This window comes from Bos grunniens, chromosome 3, assembly GCF_055505025.1.
Source record: "Bos grunniens cultivar Pamir isolate PY7600 chromosome 3, Bosgru_T2T1.0, whole genome shotgun sequence".
Classification (NCBI taxonomy): Eukaryota; Metazoa; Chordata; class Mammalia; order Artiodactyla; family Bovidae; genus Bos; species Bos grunniens.
The window spans coordinates 118,181,458-118,205,742 of record NC_141167.1 but is presented as its reverse complement, the minus strand read 5'-3'; positions in this window follow the sequence as shown (position 1 = coordinate 118,205,742).

The window sequence follows — 24,285 nt, the reverse complement described above, 5'->3', positions numbered from 1 at the left end:
TCTCTGTCGCTTTCTGTCTGTCTGTATCTGTGTCTGTCTATCTGTCTCTGTTTCTGTATCTCTCTGTCTCTGTCACACACACTTATTTCACTCTTTTTGCATGAAGATCCTGGAACTCTTTATCAGTGGTTAGAACTCTTTGGAAGGAAGGAATGATGGTGTTCGAAGGATCACACAGCATGATGCAGTAGAAACAGACCTGAATCTGCAAGCGGGAAGCTTGGGTTTCCTTCTCTCTCTTTCATTAACCAGCTGTGAGCTTCCTGGCAAATCATTTCCTTGGGTCTCAATGGACAGTGGAAAAAGGTTATCTTAGTGCTACGAATAGTCAGCAAGAGCTGATGAATGCTTTTCTATCCTCTCTTACAATAGTCTAAATAGTACTAAACAGCCTCTGAGGCTAAGCTTAACCTATAAGACAAGAGCTCTCATGAGAATCACTTGGACTGCTTGGCTTCCAGGCCACATTTCCAGGAATCTCTATTTAAGAGCTCTGGGATGGGGCCCAAGAATCTGCACTTTTAGCAAACATTTCTAGAGATTCTGATGAAGCTAGACTGAATACCATGCTTTTGGAGGTGTTATTTTAAAGCTGTGGAATTTCTGTTCAAATTGATCAGAAAAAGCACCTGTATTTTCAAGATTAGGCTACCATGTTACATATTTATTGCAACCTCACTAGGAACACTATTATAGGGGGAAGATTAAAGCCAGGGAAAAAGAAAAGATAATAGTAAAAGTGGCTAACAAGAGAGGTTAATGTCCCCATAATGTCCTCCAGTCCCCATAGCTGAGCTGTGTCCAGGGGTTTATTGAGGGTTCTGGTTAGGCTCAGATAGAGATAGAGGAGAAAGGAGAAATGGTTTGGTGTGACCCCATGGTATCAACCAGGCTACATTGACTCTTGACAGCTCTCGGCTAACATTGGTATAACTTATTATTCTCACTTTTCAAAGGAGAAAAATAAGACTAGTGATTTGTCCAAAGTCACATAGCCACTAAGCAATGGTGACTGCAGCCATGAAATTAAAAGACACTTACTCCTTGGAAGGAAAGTTATAACCAACCTAGATAGCATATTCAAAAGCAGAGACATTACTTTGCCAACAAAGGTTCATCTAGTCAAGGCTATGGTTTTTCCAGTGGTCATGTATGGATGTGAGAGTTGGACTGTGAAGAAGGCTGAGCGCTGAAGAATTGATGCTTTTGAACTGTGGTGTTGGAGAAGACTCTTGAGAGTCCCTTGGACTGCAAGGAGATCCAACCAGTCCATTCTGAAGAAGATCAGCCCTGAGATTTCTTTGGAAGGAATGATGCTAAAGCTGAAACTCCAGTACTTTGGCCACCTCATGTGAAGAGTTGACTCATTGGAAAAGCCTCTGATGCTGGGAGGGATTGGGGGCAGGAGGAGAAGGGGACGACAGAGGATGAGATGGCTGGATGGCGTCACTGACTTGATGGACATGGTGTGGGTGAACTCCTGGAGTTTTTGATGGACAGGGAGGCCTGGCGTGCTGCGATTCATGGGGTCGCGGAGAGTCGGACACGACTGAGCGACTGAACTGAACCAAACTGAAACAAAGCCTTACTGTTCATCACATACCACTTGGCCCTTATGTTAAAGAATGCCCATGAACATATGTATGGTTGTTTCTGCAGCCTTGGGATAGATGAAGTATAGAGAAAAACAGGGAAGAAATTGATTGAAAGGAGAGAAATAATGGAGGGAGAGAGGTAGAAAATGCACAGAAAGAAAAATAGTATTCATAGTGAAGAGTGTCATAATATTACAATATTTCTAGTTGGGGCCGGGACAAGAGCACTTAGAATATTTGAAAAGGAGGTGACCATGACTTTGGGACTTGAAATCCTCTTTAGAGTACTCCCAACTATTCTGACTCAGGTAGCAAATCCTGATGTCTGGAGTGGATTATACCAAGTAATATAAAGGGTAAATGATGGATACAATTCAAAGCACAGACTGCCAGGGATGTTTGCATTTTAACAGGGAAGGAAATATTAAGCCAAAGGAATGCATGTCTAATTGTGGAATTTCAGATCATCATGGACAATTAAGAGAAGTGAAGTGGCCTCCCTACTGCATCTAAAAGAAAAAAATCCCATGACAGAGGCTTCCTGCTCTGCTTCTGCCTACCATAGAGGAGAATGAGGCTTTATGAAGCACAGGTTAGACACTTTTCTGAAGAAAAGTTGATTTGTGGGCAACATCCTGAACCTTAGGGATGAATGAATTGTCCGGTTGAAAGAAGGTTGACCTCAGGCTATTGTCTTCTGATTAATGACCCATTTCTTTCCCCCACTTCTATTCCTGTGTTCCCATAGCATGCAGAGTCCTTCTTCCTGTTCAGAGTAGCCCCAGGCTGGCCATTGAGTGAGCACACACCTTATACAGCCACCTGCAACTCCTTTAGGTGGCTGGTCACCTGGCGATCAGAGAGGCCTCTGTTATCAGGGCACCTGGCCCTGACCTATACAAGCTTCCTTCACTTAGTCCAACCACTCTGCAAATTCTTTGAGGTCTGGGGTCAATGACTCCAGCGATTGGTATCCATGCTCCTTGAAGAGATGCCTCTAGGGAGTGAGGCTTTCACCCTCTGTCATCCGAGAGGAGAAAGTTTACTTTGCTCAAGCCAGTCAACTGCCCAAGATCAATCCCAGAGGATGCTGCCTAATGCTGCCTCTTCCAGATGCCACTGAGGGATTGTACGGTCAGCTATTTTTTTTTTCCTTCCTATTTTCACTTATATATCCATTGACAAATGGTTATTGAACCTAGTGTTTGCCAGCCACTGCACTATACACTGTGAGTCCTCAAAGAGCCCACAGGGTAGTGGGGGATGATAGATAAATGAGCAGATAATTATAATCAGTGTGCCAAGAGCAGAGACGGAAGAAAAGCAGGGTGCTGTGGGGACCCATGGGGGTAGGGGTGTACCATAGACTAGGGAACACATGGGTCACAGACCAGGGCTTCGGAGACAACATCCTGGAGGAAGTTTCAGGTCCTGCATCCTGCAGGACCATCAGAAGGTAGTGAGACTAAGGGAGGAAGTGTGGGGATAAGAGTCTTCCGGACAGAGGGACCAGCATGAGAAAAGGTCCAGAGGCCAGAGAAAGGCTGCATGGTGAAGAGCTCTGTAGTCCAGCAGCAAGAAAGGAGGATGGGATGTTGGAGAGAAAAGTAGAGATGAGGTAAAGTAGGAGAGATAAGTAGGGCTAGCCCACGAAGGACCTCATAATCTTTGTTCAAAGATTGACTATTATTCTGAGGGCAATCCACGGTTGTTTCAAAGACTCACTTGCTTCTTTGTCCCCAATGTCATAACCAGTGGGTGTGAAGGACACCTCCATGGATACTGCCATCACCAGATCTGCTGTGGGCATGGCAACTGTTTGGTGGCTTCCAAGAACCTTCCTGGCCATCACCTCACACCATTCTCCCAAGAGCCCCAGGAACATTCTCTGTTTTAGCCCCATTTCATATATTTTCCTACAGAAATGCAACCAAGTTTGATAGACTTGATCAAGTTACATAGGTAGTAAATGGTAAAGACAGGGCATAAATGCAGGATAATGGTAAACAACAATATAATAGGTTAATGAAGAAAGGTAATACAAGGGGCAGAGCTCCATAAAGCTGATGAATCTTCAGTCTGAGGACAGCTCACCCCCATGGTGCCTTCAAAGAGCCTGGAGAAGTTCTAGGAATGTGTTCAAGTAGTCATGGACTTTTGTAAAATTTGCATGATTAAGACACTTAAATGGAATCAGTTAAGACCTTCTCTTCTACTCTGCCTTTCTTTCCATCCCATCTCCCAGGGCTGGGTGATGCTACAAGAGCAGCTTTGAGATTGGGTCAAGGGACAGGAGAGTGGGCATAATAGTTGTTTTGAGATTAGTGCTTTCACCGTGTACAGTGAGGTCGGTACAGAAATGGCTCCCACAGATACACCCACCACCTACATTCCAATTCATTGATGAAACAAAGATGCAGGGTCAGAGGTCACATCACACCTGGCACCAGAGGTGTGTAGATTGTGGGAGAGAAAGAAGACTTGAAATATATGGACAGAGAAACCAGTCTGAAAAATTCTTCCAAACATCAAATTGGGAGTGGAGGGTTTGACTTTTGTCAATGACTAACCAAAATGGAACTTTTCCCAGGTCAGGAATATAGTTAAGGATGGGATACACACAATTATAAACATATCCACACCCACTCTACTTACATAGGTAGAATGTGTGAGTGTGTAGTGAGAATTACATACTAATGAATTTATCAGAATTCCTGATTCCTGTGTTTGCAGGAACAAACTGTAGCTGTAGCACAGTGTTGAGTAAATCTCTGTATGTTCATATGTTTTATGCATCCCACCTATTAATTGTAACAAACAAATTTTAATTAACCATGCTCAAAGAAAGATGAAATTATCTTTCTATTCTCTTTAGTAGAAGATGCTACAAGAATACGTATGCATACAAAATAGTATATAGCTAAAAAGGTAGGAAAAATATAAAAATGTATCAGGCAGTTAATTCATGAAACTGAGTTTATTTCTGCATTTTTGCAATGTCTGTTGTACTGACCAGCTTTTAAGCTTTTATAGTTTATTATTTCTTTTTTCATTCTATATAAATATTTATCTTCCTGTCAAATTTGAATTATAATTTTGTGTTTCTTCTTTGAAAAAGTCCTTCCCTTCCTTCTACCTCTCCTAAATTGCATAAACTTACTCTTAGACAACCCAATCTGCTCCGGCCACCTGTATTGTGTAGTTCACTTCAGTTCAGTCGCTCAGTCGTGTCCGACTCTTTGCGACCCCATGAATTACAGCACGCCAGGCCTCCCTGTCCATCACCAACTCCCAGAGTTCACTCAAACTCATGTCCATCGAGTCAGTGATGCCAGCCAGCCACCTCATCCTCTGTCATCCCCTTCTCCTCCTGCCCCCAATCCCTTCCAGCATCAGCGTCTTTTCCAATGAGTCAACTCTTTGCATGAGGTGGCCAAAGTACTGGAGTTTCAGCTTTAGCATCAGTCCTTCCAAAGAACACCCAGGACTGATCTCCTTTAGAATGGACTGGTTGGATCTCCTTGCAGTCCAAGGAACTCTCAAGAGTCTTCTCCAACAGCACAGTTCAAAAGCATCAGTTCTTTGGCACTCAACTTTCTTCACAGTCCAACTCTCACATACATACGTGACCACTAGGAAAACCATAGCCTTGACTAGATGGACCTTTGTGGGCAAAGTAATGTCTCTGCTTTTGAATATGCTATCTAGGTTGGTCATAACTTTCCTTCCCAGGAGTAAGTGTCTTTTAATTTCATGGCTGCAGTCACCATCTGCAGTGTATTGTGTGAACACTGGACAATTATGGACCTGGGAAGTTGAAGCTTTTGCTGAGGAGGTGTTATCTGAGCTGGGCTTTGATGAAGGATGAGATTTTCTATTAAGTGTTCTAAACAGTTATGTACCAATGAGTTTTAGCCATGAGCAAATTATGTAGAATCAGAAGAGGATCCTACAGCAGGAAGAGGATTCTAAACAGCCATCAGGGTCCACTATAGTCATAGGGAGATAGGGAGTCTTTTGTCCGTGAGCCATGCGAATGTCGAGGCTTTCCTCATACATAGAATTGAAGCCAACGCCTGTAATCTTTGTCAGTAGGAGGTTCAGTTCTGCCTTAAGTGGGAAAGGCAGTCTAAGGCTCAATAACCCAAGGTTGTATAGTTCTGAACCTTGTAAAAGACACTATTTCCCTCTATGATGACCAAATCTTTTCTGCTCTAACCCTCCCCTATCAAGCTTTCAGTCCTACGGTCCGGCCACAAGGTTTGCTCTGCATCACACATTACAGGGTGTTCTGTGTCCTGAGGGGCCCACAAATATTGAGGCCAAATAGAGCCACACCACGTTTTCCATCCAATGTCACCTCCAGGGTTGATCTGCATCCTATAGAAGCCTATCAGGATTTTGGCACTGGAAGTCAGGAAAGAAAATGCTCTGATGACTGCAATGTTAGTAAGGAACCCACCTAAATATGATTTGTCCCTCACAAAGGCCACTCTGTCCTTGATCGGCCGCGTGGGAATCCTGTTTCAGCTCTGGGTCTGGCCACCCTGGCTTGGCTTCTGTCTTCCCGTGTGGAGCAGGCCAGGCCCGCCTGATAGCATCACTCCGGCACAGTGGTGCTTTGTGTACATTCAGGGCTCCAGTTACCTGGGGCAGGCGTGACGCAGGCTCGGTGCTGGAGGCCAGGAGGGAGGCAATGACTCAGTAAAAACAAGCATGAAAGGGGAGTGTTTTGGAAACCCAAAAGGAAGCTTTCTTCTCCCTGGTATCCTCAAGGTGCTTCCCAAGGAGGCTGCTTGTTTACTGCCATCAAATTCAACCAAGGAAAGGAATTTGGGCAAGATGTTTCACCATCAGCTGCCGTGGTGTGTGTGCTCCTGCCCACAGCGGGATGTGTGCCAGCTTGCTGATTCAGACACTTCTCCTTAGTCCCTGGAGCCTTCTTGGTGTGACAAATCACAGACGAACTGCCTTCCAAACTAGGGTTGGGTTGCCTGCGACTTCTTCATCTGAAGCCAGCAGCCGTCTGTTTCCCTTTGAGCACAAGTCAGACGGTTCTTCAAGTTGTTACTTCAGAGAAATGCAGCCTAAGAACACTTTTCATAAATCTTTTTGCTCAGCCCAGGGCTTATTCCAATGAGACTGAATTGGTTCAACAGCTTGTTTGGGGAGAGCCAAAGTCCTTTCTGGCAATGAGGTCCATTCTGTTAACCTTGAGTGAGAAGCTGCAGAGACATAAAACTGCGAGAACATCAAGTGCAGGCTGTGGGGACTCAGAAAACCAATTTATGGTTACCAGAGGGGAAGGGCAGGGACAGACTGGAAGTCTGGGGTTCACATATCCTCACTACTGTATTTAGAATGGGGCTTCCCTGATAGCTCAGCTGGTAAAGAATCTGCCTGCAATGCAGGAGACCTGGGTTTGATCCTTGGGTTGGGAAGATCCCCTGGAGAAGGGAAAGGCTACCCACTCCAGTATTCTGGAGTAGAGAATTCCATGGACTGTATAGTCCATGGGGTTGCAAAGAGTCGGACATGACTGCGCCACTTTCATTCACTCACTCATATTTAGAATAGATATCCAAAAGGTTTCCCAGGTGGCACTAGTGGTAAAGAACATGCCTGCCATGGCAGGAGACCTAAGAGATTCAGCTTGGATCCATGGATCGGGAAGATCCCCTGGAGGAAGGTACAGCAACCCCCTCCAGTATTCTTGCCTGGAGAATCCCATGGACAGAGGATCCTGTTGGTCTATGGTCCATAGGGTCGCAAAGAGTTGGACATCACTGAACCAACTTAGCACGGTACAACCACAAACCTACTCTTTACATCTATGTCTCCTTTTCTGCCCTACACATAGGCTCAGTGGTACCATCTTTCTAGACTCCCTTTATATGCATTAATATATGATATTTGTCTTTTCCTTTCTGACATCTCACTCTGTATAATGGGCTCTAGGTTCATCCACCTCATTAGAACTGACTCAGATGCTTTTCTTTTTATAGCTGAGTAATATTCCACTGTGTATATGTACCACAATGTCCTTATCCATTCATCTGCCAATGGACTCAGTGGGAGACAGGGTGGGATGATATGAGATAGTATTGAAACATACACATTTCCATATGTAAAATAGATAACCAGTGTGAGTTTGACGTATGATGCAGGACACCCAAACCTGGAGGGCTGGGTGGGGAGGGAGCTGGAAGGGGTTTCATGATGGAAGGGACACACGTATAATTGCTGTTAATGTATGACAAAAACCATCACAATATTGCAAAGGAATTATCCTTCAATTAAAATAAAATTTTAAATTAAAAATAAATAAGAAAATTTTAAAATAGAATAGATAACCAAAAAGGACCTACTGTATAGCATAAGGAACTCCACTCAATATTCTGTAATAACATAAATGGAAAAAGAATTTGAAAAAGAGGAGATATATGTAAAAATAAAAATAACAGCTTTATAGAACACATGTGAAGTCAGAATAAAGAGCACCGATATATTCAGGCAATATGCTTTGTACAGTAACAAAAGTTATGCTCTCTTGGAATGCAAAAACTAAATAAGTAAAAATTTAAAAGTAGAAAATAAAAGACTGTCATTACCCCATTAAAAAAAAAATAGTGTAGGCTGCAGTGTCAGCTATCATTTCCCTGGGAGTCCAGGCCCTGCCCCTTCTTGGCACCACTGCCCCTGGTGCCCACGTCCTCCTGTTCCCCAGAGTATTCTGTGATCCTTCTGCCACCTTTTGGGCCTCACCTGGGTCTGCTGGTCACAGTCCCCTCCACCAACAGTTTCTAATGCATTTCCCTTCCCTATGAGATGTGTAAATGTCCCACATCCCAGAGTTTTGAGGTCCAGAAGAGAAGAAGAAGCAAATATAGTAAATGTAATGCTAAATATAAAAATATAATGCAAGGTGTTATTTGAGTTTCCTGGAATTGCTGAAACAAATTACCAAAAACTTCGTGAAAAAGTGAAAGTCGCTCAGTCATGTCCGATACTTTGTGACCCCATGAGCTATACAGACCATGGAATTCTCCAGGCCAGAATGCTGGCGTGGGTAGCCATTCTCTTCTCCAGGAGATCTTCCCAACTCAGGGATCGAACCCAGGTCTCCTGCATTGCAGGCAGATTCTTTTCCAGCTGAGCCATCGGGGAAGCCCCTACAAACTTGGTAGCTTACAACAAAACACTATTCTCTCACAATTCTCTCACAGTTTTCTCATAGTTCTGGAGGGTGAAAGTGAAAGTGCTGACCAGGGCTCACACTTGGAAAGCTGCAGGGGAGGGTTCTTCTTGGCTTCTTCCAGCATCCTGTGGCATTCCTCCGTGTGTGGCCATGTCACGCCCTCTCTGCCTCTGTTTTCACCTGGCCTTCTATTCTGCATGTGTGTTTTCTTCCCTTATCTCTCTCACAGGGACACTCGTTCCGTTCACAAGTTCTGGGGTTAGAACATGAAAATACATCTTGGGGGGCCAGGATTCAACTGGTGCAAAAAGTTGAATTGCAAACTTTGTAATTACAAAGAAATTAGAAACCATTACACTCTAATGTTACACTTTATCAACACTGTGCCATATTTGTATTTTTTAAAAGGAACTTCACTGTTTTAATTCAAAAGAATCCCAAATACATGGTAGACACTTCAGGCATCCTCATAGGCAGGCCTGTTCAGAATTTTTGGGGTAGACATTTTTGCTTGGTTGATCATTTCCTTCTGATCACACCAGTGCTCTGCCTTAAAAAGGCTCTAGGGGAGATGGACTTCAGGATTGCCTGAGAGTAAGAGAATGTGGCTCCTGAACCAAGTTGGGAGTAGCCAGTGGGAACCTTGCCTCCCTGAGTTGCTTTGGAAGAAGCATCATCATCTTCCAAGGAGCTGGAAGAGGCCATTGGGACTATTTCAGAGCTCTGCACAAGAGAGCCACTGGAACGAAGAGGGCCTGTTTGCAGCTGTGCTCTTGGAAAATCACTGCCCACACAAACAGATGGCTATATTCCAGCTGGTCCTGGAAGGAGTGAGGAAGAAAAGGAGAGATCCTTTTTTTCCTAGCTCTCAATACTTGGTCTTTCCAAGACGGAGCTGGCCTAGCCTTCACACATCTACAATTTCTAAAGGAACCAGACTTTGGGAGGCTCTCTTGCCCCTTAAGTGGAAATGTGTACAGAATGCAGTTCAAGGATGCAGAGAATGTACTGTTCTTCCTGCTTCCTGGGTTGCCTTTCCCCCAGGCATCCGTGTGGCTCTAGAGTGACCATCCTTCCAAGAACAGCATCCTCTCACCACTCTGCCTCTTTCCTGTTCACTTTTCCTTTTAGCACTCACTATCACCTTGAGGATAAGACTTTGTCTGGAGCTATAGACATTTGGGAAATACTTTTGACTCTATAAACAAACTATGTCCTGACACAATAATGAGTATGTACTGTGTGATTCTATTCTGTAAAGTTCTAGGAAATGAAAACAATGTATGCTGATGGGAGGAAGAGATCACAAAGTAGTGTGAAGAGGAAACTTTGAGGGTGTTGGATGTGTTCATTGTCTTAATGGCGGTGCTTGTTTCATGGCTATATGCACTTGTCAAAATTAGCAAATTGTTTTCTTTAAATATCTACAATTTATTGCATGCCAATCATATCTCAGTGAGACTGTTTAAAAAAGAATGAAAATTAGATATAGAAAAAATAAACTGTGGAACTGGAAGGGATTCATAAAGCCATTTATTTGACATGGCCACCTGCCATCAGGTAGGCAAAGTTTCATCATTACCTTTATTTTCTTGTAGAGGCTTGAGATTACAGTAGCTTAGGATATGAGGAAATAAAGCTTGATTCTTGTGATTTCCAGTTCAAGGATCTTTCTACTAAGCAGTGAATCATTGCATCACTTTCTCTTTGGTTTAATTTAACCTAACTTTCCATCTTTATTATCAAGTGGTTTTCCACTGGGGGTGATATAAAGAAGACTGGAGGGGTAGTGGGAGAGGTGTGTAGACATGTTCTTCCGACAGGAACAGATGCTCAGCTAAACTCAGAGTTGCTGAGTTCAGAGTGCTGAGAGCAGTTCTCAAGTACTTTGAAATGAAACGTGTTGTTTTGTTTTTCAGTCGCTAAGTTATGTCCAAGTCTTTGCGACCCCATGGACTGCAGCACGCCAGGATCCCCTGTCCTTCACTATCTCCTGGAGTTCATTCAAGTTCTTGTCTATTGAGTCAGTGATGCTATTTAATCCTTTTGTCCGCTGCCACCCCTTCTCCTTCTGCCTTCAATCTTCTCCAGCATCAGGGTCTTTTCCAGTGAGTAAGCTCTTAGCATCAGTTGGCCAAAGTGTTGGAGCTTCAGCTTCAGCATCAGTCCTTCCAAGAAATATTCAGGGTTGATTTCCTTTAGGATTGACTGTTTTGATCTCCTTGCAGTCCAAGGGACCAGCGAGAGTCTTCTCTGTAATGTGTTGTTACTATAATAATATCAGCTGCTGGTGTGTGTGTAGGGGTGGAGTAGGGTAAATGAATGCATGTTGAAAGGAGGTTGTATAGTGAACAGAGTAGTCAAATGTTTTCACAGTAAGCTAGTAATTTTATTGACTCTTCTCTGCCTGTCTTATCTTTGTAAGAATCAAATTTTTCTCCCAGCAGCCTTATTCCCCAAGCTCTTTGGAAATTAAGATTTCATTTCTACTCCCACTCCCCTGTGGCCAGTCCTCATGCCCACTGATCCTTACCAGGAGGGATAACCTGGGGCGGAGGCAGCTAGCGTGTGTTTCCCTCTTCCTCCGCCAGAGCTGCCCATGATCAAATGCATGTTTATTTCTCTCCTAATTCAAGAATCACTCTTTATATGAAACGGCTCCTTAGTTGGGCTTCAGAAACTAAAGATTAAAAAAACAAACAAAAAAACCCAGAGAGGCCTGTGTCAATGATGAAAGGCTTGGATAAGTGCCCTAGGGAAAAAACAAAAAACAAAGAATTGATGCTCTTTGCCCTGTAAAGAGGGGATCCTAGCGGAGGCGATCAACAGGGCTGGGCAGATGCATGACAGGGTACTGGACATGGCCTTGACTTAGTGTGTGGGGTGGAAATGGGGTGGACGGGCAGCCAGGTCTAGATGCAGCCACCATACGCTAGCAACTTCCATGGACATTCTTGGATCTTGATTTCCTTGTTTTTAAAGTCTCTAAACACTTGCAGCTCTGTCTTCCTGTGATTCTAGACATCCCCTTCATCAATCTTAAAAATGAAAGCAGAGAAGTAATACTCTGATTTTTGTTCTTTCTTCTGTGCTCAGTAAAGAAGTAGTGACATTTACAGCGCAGATTTGGGTTAAAGTGTGGTGTATTGCCGAGAGTGTGGACTCACTTATCAGACAAACTCAGTTGAAAATCTTGGATTGACCTCTTACTGGGGACAAGTGCTTAACTCTTTTTAGACTTGTCTTCCACAACCTTTCCACAAGGGCTTCCCTTGTGGCTCAGATGGTAAAGAATCTGTCTGCAATGGGGATCCTGGGTTAAGAAGATTCCCTGGAGAAGGGAAAGGCTACCCACACCAGTATTCTGGCATGGAGAATTCCATGGACTGTAGAGTCCATGGGGTCACAAAGAGCTGGACATGACTGAGATTTTCACTTCTACATCTAGGAAATTGGAATAGTGATGTTTCCTTATTAGCTTGTTGAGAGGATTAAATGAGATAAGTGATAATAGCTAGTATTTATTGTACTAATTTAGGTACTTGGTTAAATGTTTTTCATGGATTTTTCATTTAACCTTGTGAATTAAAATTTTTGGATGAGGGATAGAGATCAGCATAATGCCTAGGTTTATCTGGGTTCAAACCCCCAGTTTACAACCATGATGTGACAGCATCCTCACTAACTTCCATCTCATTGGAAATTTGCCATAAACACACATTAGATTTCTTTTTAATCTCTGTAGGCTTCTGAGTGACATTTTGTTTTTAGAACTCTTTGCATAAAAGGAAAAAAAAGAATTTTCTTTGACTGCAAAAATATGCGGGCATAATATTTATGCTTTTAAAAAAACACAAATTTAAAAGGCCAAAAGAAGAAAATGGTATTATTTAGGAACTGTCTAGTGAAGAAAACCATTGTAAACATTTTGTTGTATGCTATTCCATACTATTATGTGTATTACATTATTATATACATGAAGATACACATCCAAATGAAGATGCACGATTTTTCCCGAAATAGCATCACTTTGCTTTCCTGGTTTTGCAACTGGCTTCCCCTTTCCCAACAATGATATATTATGAATAATCTTAAATGTCAATTTTTCATTCAACAAATTTTATTGAATATTATGTGTTGTAATAAATCATAAATCTAAACAAATTAAAATAATACTTCTTGTGGAATGTGCACTGTGTTGTGCCAGACAACTAACAGCTTAATGAAAAGCAAATCATATAGTATCTAAAAAGATGATATGTGTGATCAAAAGAAAAAACACAGCAGCATTTGGGTTACATATTTAACCAAAGACCTTATTGAGAAGGTGGCATTTGAGCACAGACTTGAAGGAGGTGAGAGATTTAGACAGTGGTTGTCTGAGCATGCTGGTCAGAGAAACCAGCCAGTGGCAGCAGTAAGAGAAGGGAGAATGTGATTGATTGCTATGCATGTTTGAAGCATAACCAGTAAGGTTTTCTGACATATTGAATGGGGAGGCATGAGAGAAAAAGAGGAGTCCTGGAAGACTCCAGGGTTTTGGTGTGAGGAAATGGAAGTTTGGAGAAACATCAGCTGAAAGAAGGGGAGGCTGAAGATGGAATAGGTTTAGGGGAAAGATCAGCAGTCAGTTTCAGACACAGTGAATCTGTGAAGTCTACTGGGTGTCCAGATGAAGATGTTGGATATATACTCTGTAATCCAGGAGTGAAAGTGAGACTGGGGGAGAGATAGACATTTGGAAGTTATCATCATATACATGGTACTCAAAGTGATGCACCTGCCTGGAATCACCAGAGGAGAGCAAGTAAGAAGAGAAGAGGATGAAGGGTTGAATCCTCGGGGGATTCCAATGTTGAGAGGTGGAGGAGAGAAGGAAGAACAGGTAAAAGAGCCCAAGAAAGAGGAAGCAATGAAGTAGAAGGAAAACCAGGAGACTGTTGTGTTCTGGAAGGTCAGAAAGTTTTTTAAGTGTTTAAAGGAAGAAGGAGGAAATCAACTGTGTTGTATGATGTTGTTGAATCAAGTAACGTGAGGACTGAGAACTGACCATGTGCCTACAACTGCAATGAGTGCCGAGGGTAAAGGAACCTCCGAGAGTGTCTCTGGTTCTTATTTTATTTAACAGATTGTAGCCCATTACTCTTGCCTGGAAAATCCCATGGATGGAGGAGCCTGGTAGGCTGCAGTCCATGGGGTTGCTAAGAGTTGGACACGACTGAGCGATTTCACTTTCACTTTTCACTTTCATGCATTGGAGGAGGAAATGGCAACCCACTCTGGTGTTCTTGCCTGGAGAATCCCAGGGACGGGGGAGCCTGGTGGCCTGCCATCTATGGGGTCGCACAGAGTCAGACACGACTGAAGCAACTTAGCAGCAGCAGCAGCAACCCATTACTATTATTTTATTTATTTATTTATGGCTGTGCTGGTGTTCATTGCAGTAAGCAGGCTTCTCATGGGGATGGCTTCTCTTGTTAAGGAGCATGTCCTCTAGAGTGAGGGCTTCGGTAGTTGTGGCACGTGGGTTTAGCTGCCTCAAGGCAAGTGGAATCTTCCCAGACCAGGAAGTGAACCTGTGTCCCCTGCTGTGGCAGGTGAATTCTTAACCACTGGACCACCAGGGGAATCCCCACTACTATTATTATTAATTTTAATGTTCAGTGTCCTAGATTCGGTCATTGGGAGCCCCTTGCACCTGTCCCTGTGTCCTTTTCACAAATCCATACTATTCTTGGTACTCATTTATTTTCTAACTGACATTTCAAATTGTCCACTGTCATTAGTGCTCTTATGGAATATCCTTATATCTTAGGCCACTTGTTAAACTTGCTCTTATTCCAGAACATATACTGACTATTTTCTTTTCATTTTCTCCCATACATGCTTTCTGTTAGTATTCTCTATTTCATTCCCTTATAGTGAGCATCTGTGTTTTTTTTTTTCCAAAACGAAAGTTGCTTTATTGTTTCTGATTATCATGCTTACTGAAAATATGTCAAATGAAATAAGAAAATAAAATTTGAAAAGTCATGTGAAAGCTCACCAGACTGAAATAGTTTACTAATAACTTCTAGTGGAACACATTTATTTCTCTTTGTATAGCATATAACTATGTCTGGTGTGGTGCCTACATCCATAACTTTGCTTAAATGAGATTATAACCACACCAAACAGATGTTCTGTAATCTACTGGTCCTCTACTCGACAGCATAGAGCATGTATTTTAACACATGTTACAACAGAAAAGAACTAGCTTTGCAAGTAGAAAGATAATGACAGTGGTTTCCTCACACGGGTGCTACATGTTCTCATTTTATTTATCCAATAAATAATTATTGAGCTCACAGTTTGTGGCAGCCTCTCTGATACCCTCTTCCTGGTTTTGTTAGATGTGAGGGAGTGTTTGGATAATCATTACTGCTATTCCTTAATGTTTCAGTTTTGCTGTCCTTCTAGACCTGTAGCACGATCACATGACCCTCTAGAGTCTGGACGTGGTCATTGGAAGTGATTGGATGTCATTTCCAGGCCAAAGCCTTGTGACCAGTGCAAGACTTGTCACCTCTTCTCCCTGGCGTGGGTCCCTGGAAGCACATGTTAATATAAAACTTCTCCAGCCTGTTTCCACAAATGAACCAAGGCTCCTGCCAAGTCCACTGAGGAAGAAATACACTCTGCAACATCAAGTCACTGGGATATTGTGGTTAATTGTTACTGAAGCCTACCCTCTCCTATGCTGATTGATAGTGTCTAACAATAAACTGTGGAAAATTCTTCAAGAGATGGGAATACCAGACTACCTGATCTGCCTTTTGAGAAACCTATATGCAGGTCAGGAAGCAACAGTTAGAACTGGACATGGAACAACAGACTGGTTCCAAATATGAAAAGGAGTACATCAAGGCTGTATATTGTCACCCTGCTTATTTAACTTATATGCAAAGTACATCATGAGAAATGCTGGGCTGGAAGAGGCACAAGCTGGAATCAAGATTGCTGGGAGAAATATCAATAACCTCAGATATGTAGATGGCACCACCTTTATGGCAGAAAGTGAAGAGGAACTAAAAACCCTCTTGATGAAAGTGAAAGAGGAGAGTGAAAAAGTTGGCCTAAAGCTCAACATTCAGAAAAATAAGATCATGGCATCTGGTCCCATCACTTCATGGCAAATAGATGGGGAAACAGTGGAAACAGTGTCAGACTTTATTTTTGGCGGCTCCAAAATCACTGCAGATGGTGATTGCAGCCATGAAATTAAAAGACGCTTACTCCTTGGAAGGAAAGTTATGACCAACCTAGATAGCATATTCAAAAGCAGAGACATTACTTTGCCAACAAAGGTCCGTTTAGTCAAGGCTTTGGTTTTTCCAGTAGTCATGTATGGATGTGAGAGTTGGACTGTGAAGAAAGCTGAACACCGAAAAATTGATGCTTTTGAACTGTGGTGTTGGAGAAGACTCCTGAGAGTCCCTTGGACTGCAAGGAGATCCAACCAGTCCATTCTAAAGGAGATCAGCCCTGGGTGTTCTTTGAAAGGACTGATGCTAAAGCTGAAACTCCAATACTTTGGCCACCTCATGTGAAGAATTGACTCATCAGAAAAGACTCTGATGCTGGGAAGGATTGGGGACAGGAGGAGAAGGGGACATCTGAGGATGAGATGGCTGGATGGCATCACCAACTCGATGCACATGAGTTTGGGTGAACTCTGGGAGTTGGTGATGGACAGGGAGGCCTGGCGTGCTGCAATTCATGGGGTCGCAAAGAGTCAGACGTGACTGAATGACTGAACTGAACTGAACCAGCTATTAATTTACCTAATTGTGCTAATAAGATATTTTGACACTTGCCTTTTGAATACCAGATATATGATGTTTGCAATTTGTGACTGATCTACTTAGCTAATAATTTTCTAGATGTGAAATGGCAAATTACCCTATACCCCGAGCATGATGGGAAAGAAGGCTGCAGGTTAGTCACTGTTCATCAAAGTGTATTATGAGGAACATTAACATCAGAATCACCTGAATGCTTATCTACAAATGCATATATCTAGACCCTACCCATAAAAGAGTCAACAGCTCTGTGATCTGCATTTCTAACAAACTCTCTAGCTGATTCAGAGGCACTGGTGTGAGTGAGTAAGGTCACACAATGACTCAGTTTTTGGGGGTTGTTGCAAAAGCAGTTCATTAGCACCAACTGAGTACTTCGTACATGTCAGAGGTTATGCTGGATCCTGGAAACACAAAAACTGACAAAGTTCCTGCTCTCAAGAAGTTCAGAGCAAAATAGTTTAATTTTGATGATGTCCAATGTATCAAATTGTTGTTTTATGACTCATGCTTTTGGTATTGTATCCAGGAATTCTTTGCTTAACCTAAGCTAGCAATGACTTCCTTCTGTTTTCTTTTAAAAGTTGTATAGTTTTAGTTTTTATATTTATGTTTATGATCCATTTTGAGCTAATTTTTGTATATGGTGTAATGGCTGAAATTCATCTTACTGCATGTGGATAGCCAATTGTTCAGTGCCGTTTGTTGAAAATCTTACATATCTTGTCAAAAATCAGTCACCCATATATGTGGTTCATAAATATAACATTTCATTTTGGCAGTTTTATAAAAAATCTTGAAATATGCTCTGTTAATCCTCCAACTTTTTCATCACTTTCAAACTTATTTTGGCTATTTAGAGCCTTTGCATTTTCAAATAAAATTTAAGATAAATTTGGCAATTTCTGGGGGAAAAAAGTAGAAGCTCAGAGATTTTTACTGTAGGAGACATTTGTGTAAATAAATATCTTGGATCATGTGTCAGGATGGAAGCCTTTTCAAATATGCACAGCAAGCCCCAAGGTAGAAGTGGTCCTTCGTATATAGAAGGCACAGAGGTGACTTCAACTGAGGGGACTAGGTCTGTTGTGAAAGCTAATATCAATAACAAGTGCCTGATAGGATGTGTGGTGAGGAAGGAATCCTGGGTGGTTTCTGAAAAACAAAAAAAAAAACATACATGGTTAAGAGTGACTGGAGAGTATATTTGAAGAGAGTTACTAAAATCAAATACAACATCTTCAGAGATTTGTGAGGAAGGGAAGCAATTGGTTTTATGGTGCATTTTGGTGGAAGTAAAGAGGCGAGGGCTGGATACAGGTAGGACTAAAAATAGATGCTGTCTGACCTATCCATTGACCTATGCAATCACAGAAAACTAATCAAACTGATCACATGGACCACAGTCATGTCTAACTCAATGAAACTATGAGCCATGCTGTGTGGGGCCACCCAAGATGGATGGGTCATGATGGAGAGTTCTGACCAAATGTGGTCCACTGGAGAAGGGAATGGCAAACCACTTCAGTATTTTTGCCTTGAGAACCCCATGAACAGTATGAAAAGGCAAAAAGATATGACAATGAAATTGAACTCCCCAGGTCGGTAGCTGCCCAATATGCTACTGGAGAAGAATGGAGAAATAGCTTCAGAAAGAACGAAGAGATGGAGCCAAAGTGAAAACAATGCCCAGTTGTAAATATGACTGGTGATGGAAGTCAAGTCTGATGCTGTAAAGAACAATATTGCACAGGAACCTGGAATGTTAGGTCCATGAATCAAGGTAAATTGAAAGTGGTCAAACAGGAGATGGCAAGAGTGAACATTGACATTTTAAGAATCAGTGAACTAAAATGGAGTGGAATCAGTGAATTTAACTCAGATGACAATTATATCTAATACTGTGGGTAAGAATCCCTTTGAAGAAATGGAGTAGCCCTCAGAGTCAAAAAAAAGAGCCTGAAATGCAGTACTGGGTGCAATCTCAAAAATGACAGCATGATCTCTCTTTGTTTCCAAGGCAAACCATTCAATATCACAGTAATTCAATCCTATGCCCCAACCACTAATCCCAAAGAAGTTAAAGCTGAACGGTTCTATCAGGACCTACAAGACCTTCAAGAACTACCACCAAAAAAAGATGTCCTTTTCATCATAGGGGACTGGAAAGCAAAAGTAGGAAGTCAAGAGATACCTGGAGTAACAGGCAAATTTGGCCTTGGAGTACAGAATGAAGCAGGGCAAAAGCTAAGAGAGTTTTGTCAAGAGAACGCACTGGTCATAGCAAACACCCTCTTCCAACATCACAAGAGATAACTCTACACATGGACATCACCAAGTGGTCAATAGTGAAATCAGACTGACTATATTCTTTGCAGCCGAAGATGGAGAAGCTCTATACAGTCAGTAAAAACAAGACTGGGAGCTGACTGTGGCTCAAGTCATGAACTCCTTATGGCAAAATTCAGGTATGACCTAAATCAAATCCCTTATGATTATACACTGGAAGTGACAAATAGACTCAAGGGATTAGATCTAATAGGCAGAGAGCCTGAAGAACTATGGACAGAGGTTCATGACATTGTCCAGGAGGCAGTGATCCAGACCATACCCAAGAAAAAGAAACGCAAAAAGTCAAAATGGTTGTCTGAAGAGGCCTTATAAGTAGCTGAGAAAAGAAGAGAAGCTAAAGGCAAAGGAGAAAAAGAAAGATTTACCCATCTGAATGCAGAGTTCCAAAGAATAAAAAGGAGGGATAAGAAAGCCTTCCTCAGTGATATATTCAAAGAAATAGAGGAAAGCAATAGAATGGGAAAAACTAGAGATCTCTTCAAGAAAATTAGAGATACCAAGGGAACATTTCATGCAAAGATGGGCACAATGAGATACAGAAATGGTATGGACCTAACAGAAGCAGAAGATATTAAGAAGAGGTGGCAAGAATACACAGAAGAGCTGTACAAAAAAGATCTTAGTGACCCAGATAACCATGATGATGTGATCACTCACCCAGAGCCAGACATCCGGAATGCAAAGTCAAGTGGACCTTAGGAAGCATCACTGCAAACAAAGGTAGGGGAAGTGATGGAATTCCAGCTGAGCTAGTCAAATCCTTAAAGATGATGCTGTGAAAGTGCTGCACTCAATATGCCAGCAAATTTGGAAAACTCAGCAGTGGCCACAAGACTGGAAAAGGTCAGTTTTCACTCTAATCCCAAAGAAAGGCAATGCCAAGGAATGTTCAGACTACTGCACAGTTATACTCATCTCACATTCTAACAAACTAATGCTCAAAATTCTCCAAGCTAGGCTTCAACAGTATGTGAATTGAGAATTTCCAGATGTTCAAGCTGGATTTAGAAAAGGCAGAGGAACCAGAGGTCAAATTGCAAACATCTGTTACATCACAGAAAAAAACAAGAGAATTCCAGAAAAACATCTACTTCTGCTTCATTGACAACACTGAAGCCTTTGACTGTGTGGATCACAACAAACGGTGGGAAATTCTTCAAGAGATGGGAATACCGGACCACTTTACCTGCCTCAAGAGAAATCTGTATACAGGTCAAGAAGCAACAGTTAGAACCAGACATGGAACAATGGACTGGTTCCAAATCGGGAAAGGAGTACATCATGGTTGTATATTATAACCCTGCTTATTTAACTTATATGCAGAGTACATCATGAGAAATGCCAGGCTGGATGAAGCACAAGCTGGAATCAAGATTGATGGGAGAAATATCAATAATCTCAGATATGCAGATGACACCACCCTTTTGGCAGAAAGCAAAGAAGAACTAAAGACCCTCTTGATGAAAGTGAAAGAGGAGAGTGAAAAAGTTGGCTTAAAACTCAACATTCAGAAAACTAAGATCATGGCATCTGGTCCCGTCACTTCATGGGAAATAGATGGGGGAACAGTGGAGTCAGTGACAGATTTTATTTTGGGGGGCTCCAAAATCACTGCAGATGGTGACTGCAGCCATGAAATTAAAAGACGCTTGCTCCTTTCAAGAAAAGCTATAACCAACCTAGACAGCTTATTAAAAAGCAGAGACATTACTTAGGACAAAGGACCATCTAGTCAAAGCTATTGTTTTTCCAGTGGTCATGTATGGATATGAGAGTTGGACCATAAAGAAAGCTGAACACTGAAGAATTGATGCTTTTGAACTGTGGTGTTAGAGAAGACTCTTGAGAGTCCCTTGGATTACAAGGAGATCAAATCAGTCAGTCTTAAAGGAAATCAATCCTGAATCTTCATTGAAAAGCCTGATGCTGAAGCTGAAGCTTTGGCCACCTGAGGTGAAGGACTGACTCATTGGAAAAGACCCTAATCCTGGGAAAGATTGAAGGTGGGAGGAGAAGGGGATGCCAGAGGATGAGATGGTTGGATGGCATCACTGACTCAATGGGTATGAGTTTGAGCAAGCTCTGGGTGTTGGTGATGGACAGGGAAACCTGGTGTGCTGCAACCATGGGGTCGCAAGTGTCAGAGACAACTGAGCAACTGAACTGACCTATGGATAAAAACCTGGACTTGAGGATTCAACACTGGTGACACTAATCTGAGTGCAGTTTGTATGGCTCTTTGGCCTCAGGTCTAATTTTTCATTTGGAGAAGGCAATGGCAACCCACTCCAGTACTCTTGCCTGGAAACTCCCATGGATGGAGGAGCCTGGTAGGCTGCAGTCCATAGGGTCGCGAAGAGTCAGACACGACTGAGCGACTTCACTTTCACTTTTCACTTTCATGCATTGGAGAAGGAAATGGCAACCCATTCCAGCGTTCTTGCCTGGAGAATCCCAAGGATGGAGGAGCCTGGTAGGCTGCCATCTACAGGGTTGCACAGAGTCGGACATGACTGAAGCAACTTAGCAGCAGCTAATGTTTCATTAGTTGGGGCATAACAGAATCTTCCCTTGAGATAGGCTTGAAGGAAAATTCGATGTCCTACTGAAGTACTGTGCTTGGTACTTAGGAAAAGTGTTGACCTATTTTCCTAATCCTTTTTATCTGTCCTCTGTAAGACTGGAGGCTTCCCTTGTGGCTGAGTGGTAAAGAAACTGCTTGCAATGCAAGAGACTACCTACAATGCAGGAGACACAGGTTTTATCCTTGGGTTGGGAAGATCCCCTGGAGAAGGAAATGACAACCCATTCCAATATTCTTGCCTGGGAAATCACATGGACAGAGAAGCTTCGTGGGCTACAGTCCATGGGGTCACAAAAGTCAGACATTACTTAGTGACTAAACCACCACCATCTAAAAGACTGAGCAGCTGTCACGTGCTATCTGGTGAGCCATTGCATTCCAAGGGCAGATAATGGACCTCACCACATGAGTTTCCTTTAGCTTCTCCAAGGTAAACCCATGCAGAACTAGCAGAATGGAGAGCTGAGGTCCTAAAGCCACATCTGCTGAGGAAGTATTGCTCAGGGTTAAGCTGAACAGGAGAGGATCACAGGAATCATGAGGACTGCAAGTATCAGAAGGATGGTAAATGAAAGAACAAACGAAGTTTATGTAAAGCTGTCCAGAGGAGTGTTGAGCAAAGAGTGGGAATTTGACAAGCTCTAGCTTCCTGTTGGCCCTTTGCCCACTGTGTGGAAAATGCAGGAAATAAGACATGGGCTCAACATAAGGATGGATATTTAAACAATTATTGCTGTTTAAATATGGTATAAGCTATCTTAGGAGAATACACTCATCTTCATAGTCAATGATGATTACTGGAACATGTAAGTGTCAGGTGTTGTATTAAGAGTTGAGGATACAATTATGAATAATATGGAAAGCTCTCAGGAAAAGCTCAGAGGCCATAGGAGAGACAGGCATGCATATAAATAGATAAATTCGAATGCAGTAGGCTCTTATAGACTAAAGGAAAAGTGCTGAGGGATCACAAGTTATACAGTAACTGATCTGCCTAGGGGAACTGGGAAAAGCTTTACCAAGCAAATGACATTTGAGCAAGGTCTTGAAGGATGAGTAGGAGTCTGCTATTCAGTGGTATGGAGTTCCTTATCACTGGAAGGGTTCAGACAGAGGCTGAATGGCCACCTGTCAAGGCATTGCAGACAGATTGCTGAGTAGGTGGGAAACTGTCCTGGGTGACCTCAAGGTCCTTCCAAATCCAAGATTCTATGAAAGAGCCCCAGGAATAGAACATTATTGTACTAACATATATATTACCATCCATCAACACAGTATTCCCAATACTCTGCCTTATGGGGCTAGAGGAGAGTTGCTGTCAACCCAAGAGGGTTTATGCAGGGATCAAGGGGGAGAATTTATCTTTGCTGTGCCCTAAGGGTATGTATCTCTTTACACTTCTCAACTGAGTGTACTGACATGGGATGGTAAGATGGACTAAATGAGAAAACAAGGAGAGTTGGGGGTGGAGAGGAAAGCTTTGCTCCTCTGCACACTTGGCAGAGTTTGGGGATGTTCCCTTATGTCCAAGTGGGCTCCTGGTTGTACAGAACAGCTGAAGCTGCCTCCTTTGCTGTAGCTCTGCTTGCCTTAGCCAAGGCAGCCACCCAAGGCTCTCTGTCTGCCATCCAGCACAGACTGTGCCCTTCAGTCAAGAAAAGCGATGGAGACAAAGGAGAAATTCCCACAGAGAAAAGTGCATCCAGAGTCTCTCAGCCTCGCAGCTGAGTTTCTCTGCTGGAGAATACTTGAATTGTTCACATTCTTGACTCTGCTCAGGTGAACACAGGTGCAGTCAGGCGGAGCCATCGTCCTTTTTCTTCACCTGTGGGGCTGAGAGGCCCCACTGACAGGTGGGCAGACAGACCTGCCATTGTCGCTTGCATACGGTGGTATATCGAATGCATCTTAAGAAGGGCTTGGGGCTTGAGACTCTTGGGTCTCCTAAGTAGAGCCTTATGGGGAAACTTAAATGTGTAGACTTTTTCTTTTTTTTAATTGAAGGATAATGTGTAGGCTCTTTTTCTTGGGATGAAGTGGAGGAAGAGCTCTGAAGCTACTGAGTCAATCTACTTTATGAGTGACTTCTTCTGTTCAGTCAAATGTTGAAATAAATCACTTTACTTCCAGCCTCTCAAGCACAAACCTTGACTTTCACACCATTAAACTCTGGAATTAGTTAACACATCAAGTTTCTTCTGGGATGTCTGTCAAGAAGGATTAACAGCCAGTTGATGGATGTGGGTTCAGACTACAGTGAACTTGTAATATCCACTCAGCTCATGAGAGCTGGCTCTGTGCCCCCTGCTGACTCCTGCAGGCTCCTCTGAGTCAGTAGGAAATACAGCCTGATCAGACAAACTATAAGGTGTGTCTACTGTCTGTGTCTTTCCTGTAAGTCAGTAATAATCCTGATACTAATTTTTCTAAGGAAATAAACATGCATCTGCTTATTTTTTTTTTTTTTTGCCAAAAGAAACATGGAAAGAATAAACGCCAAGCTAATGAGATTAGTTATTTGCAGGGAGTGGTGGGAATAGAGTGCAAAGAATTGGGGGAGTCATACTTTAAAAATACATTTCTGTATGATTTTAACTTTGGAGCCAGGTCGATGTTTTGCTATGCAAAAAAAAAAGTTAATCAGGAAGAATGGGGAAGAAACATAAAATGGAAAACAAACAGAAACAAATGGGTCTATTTACATTTCATATGAAA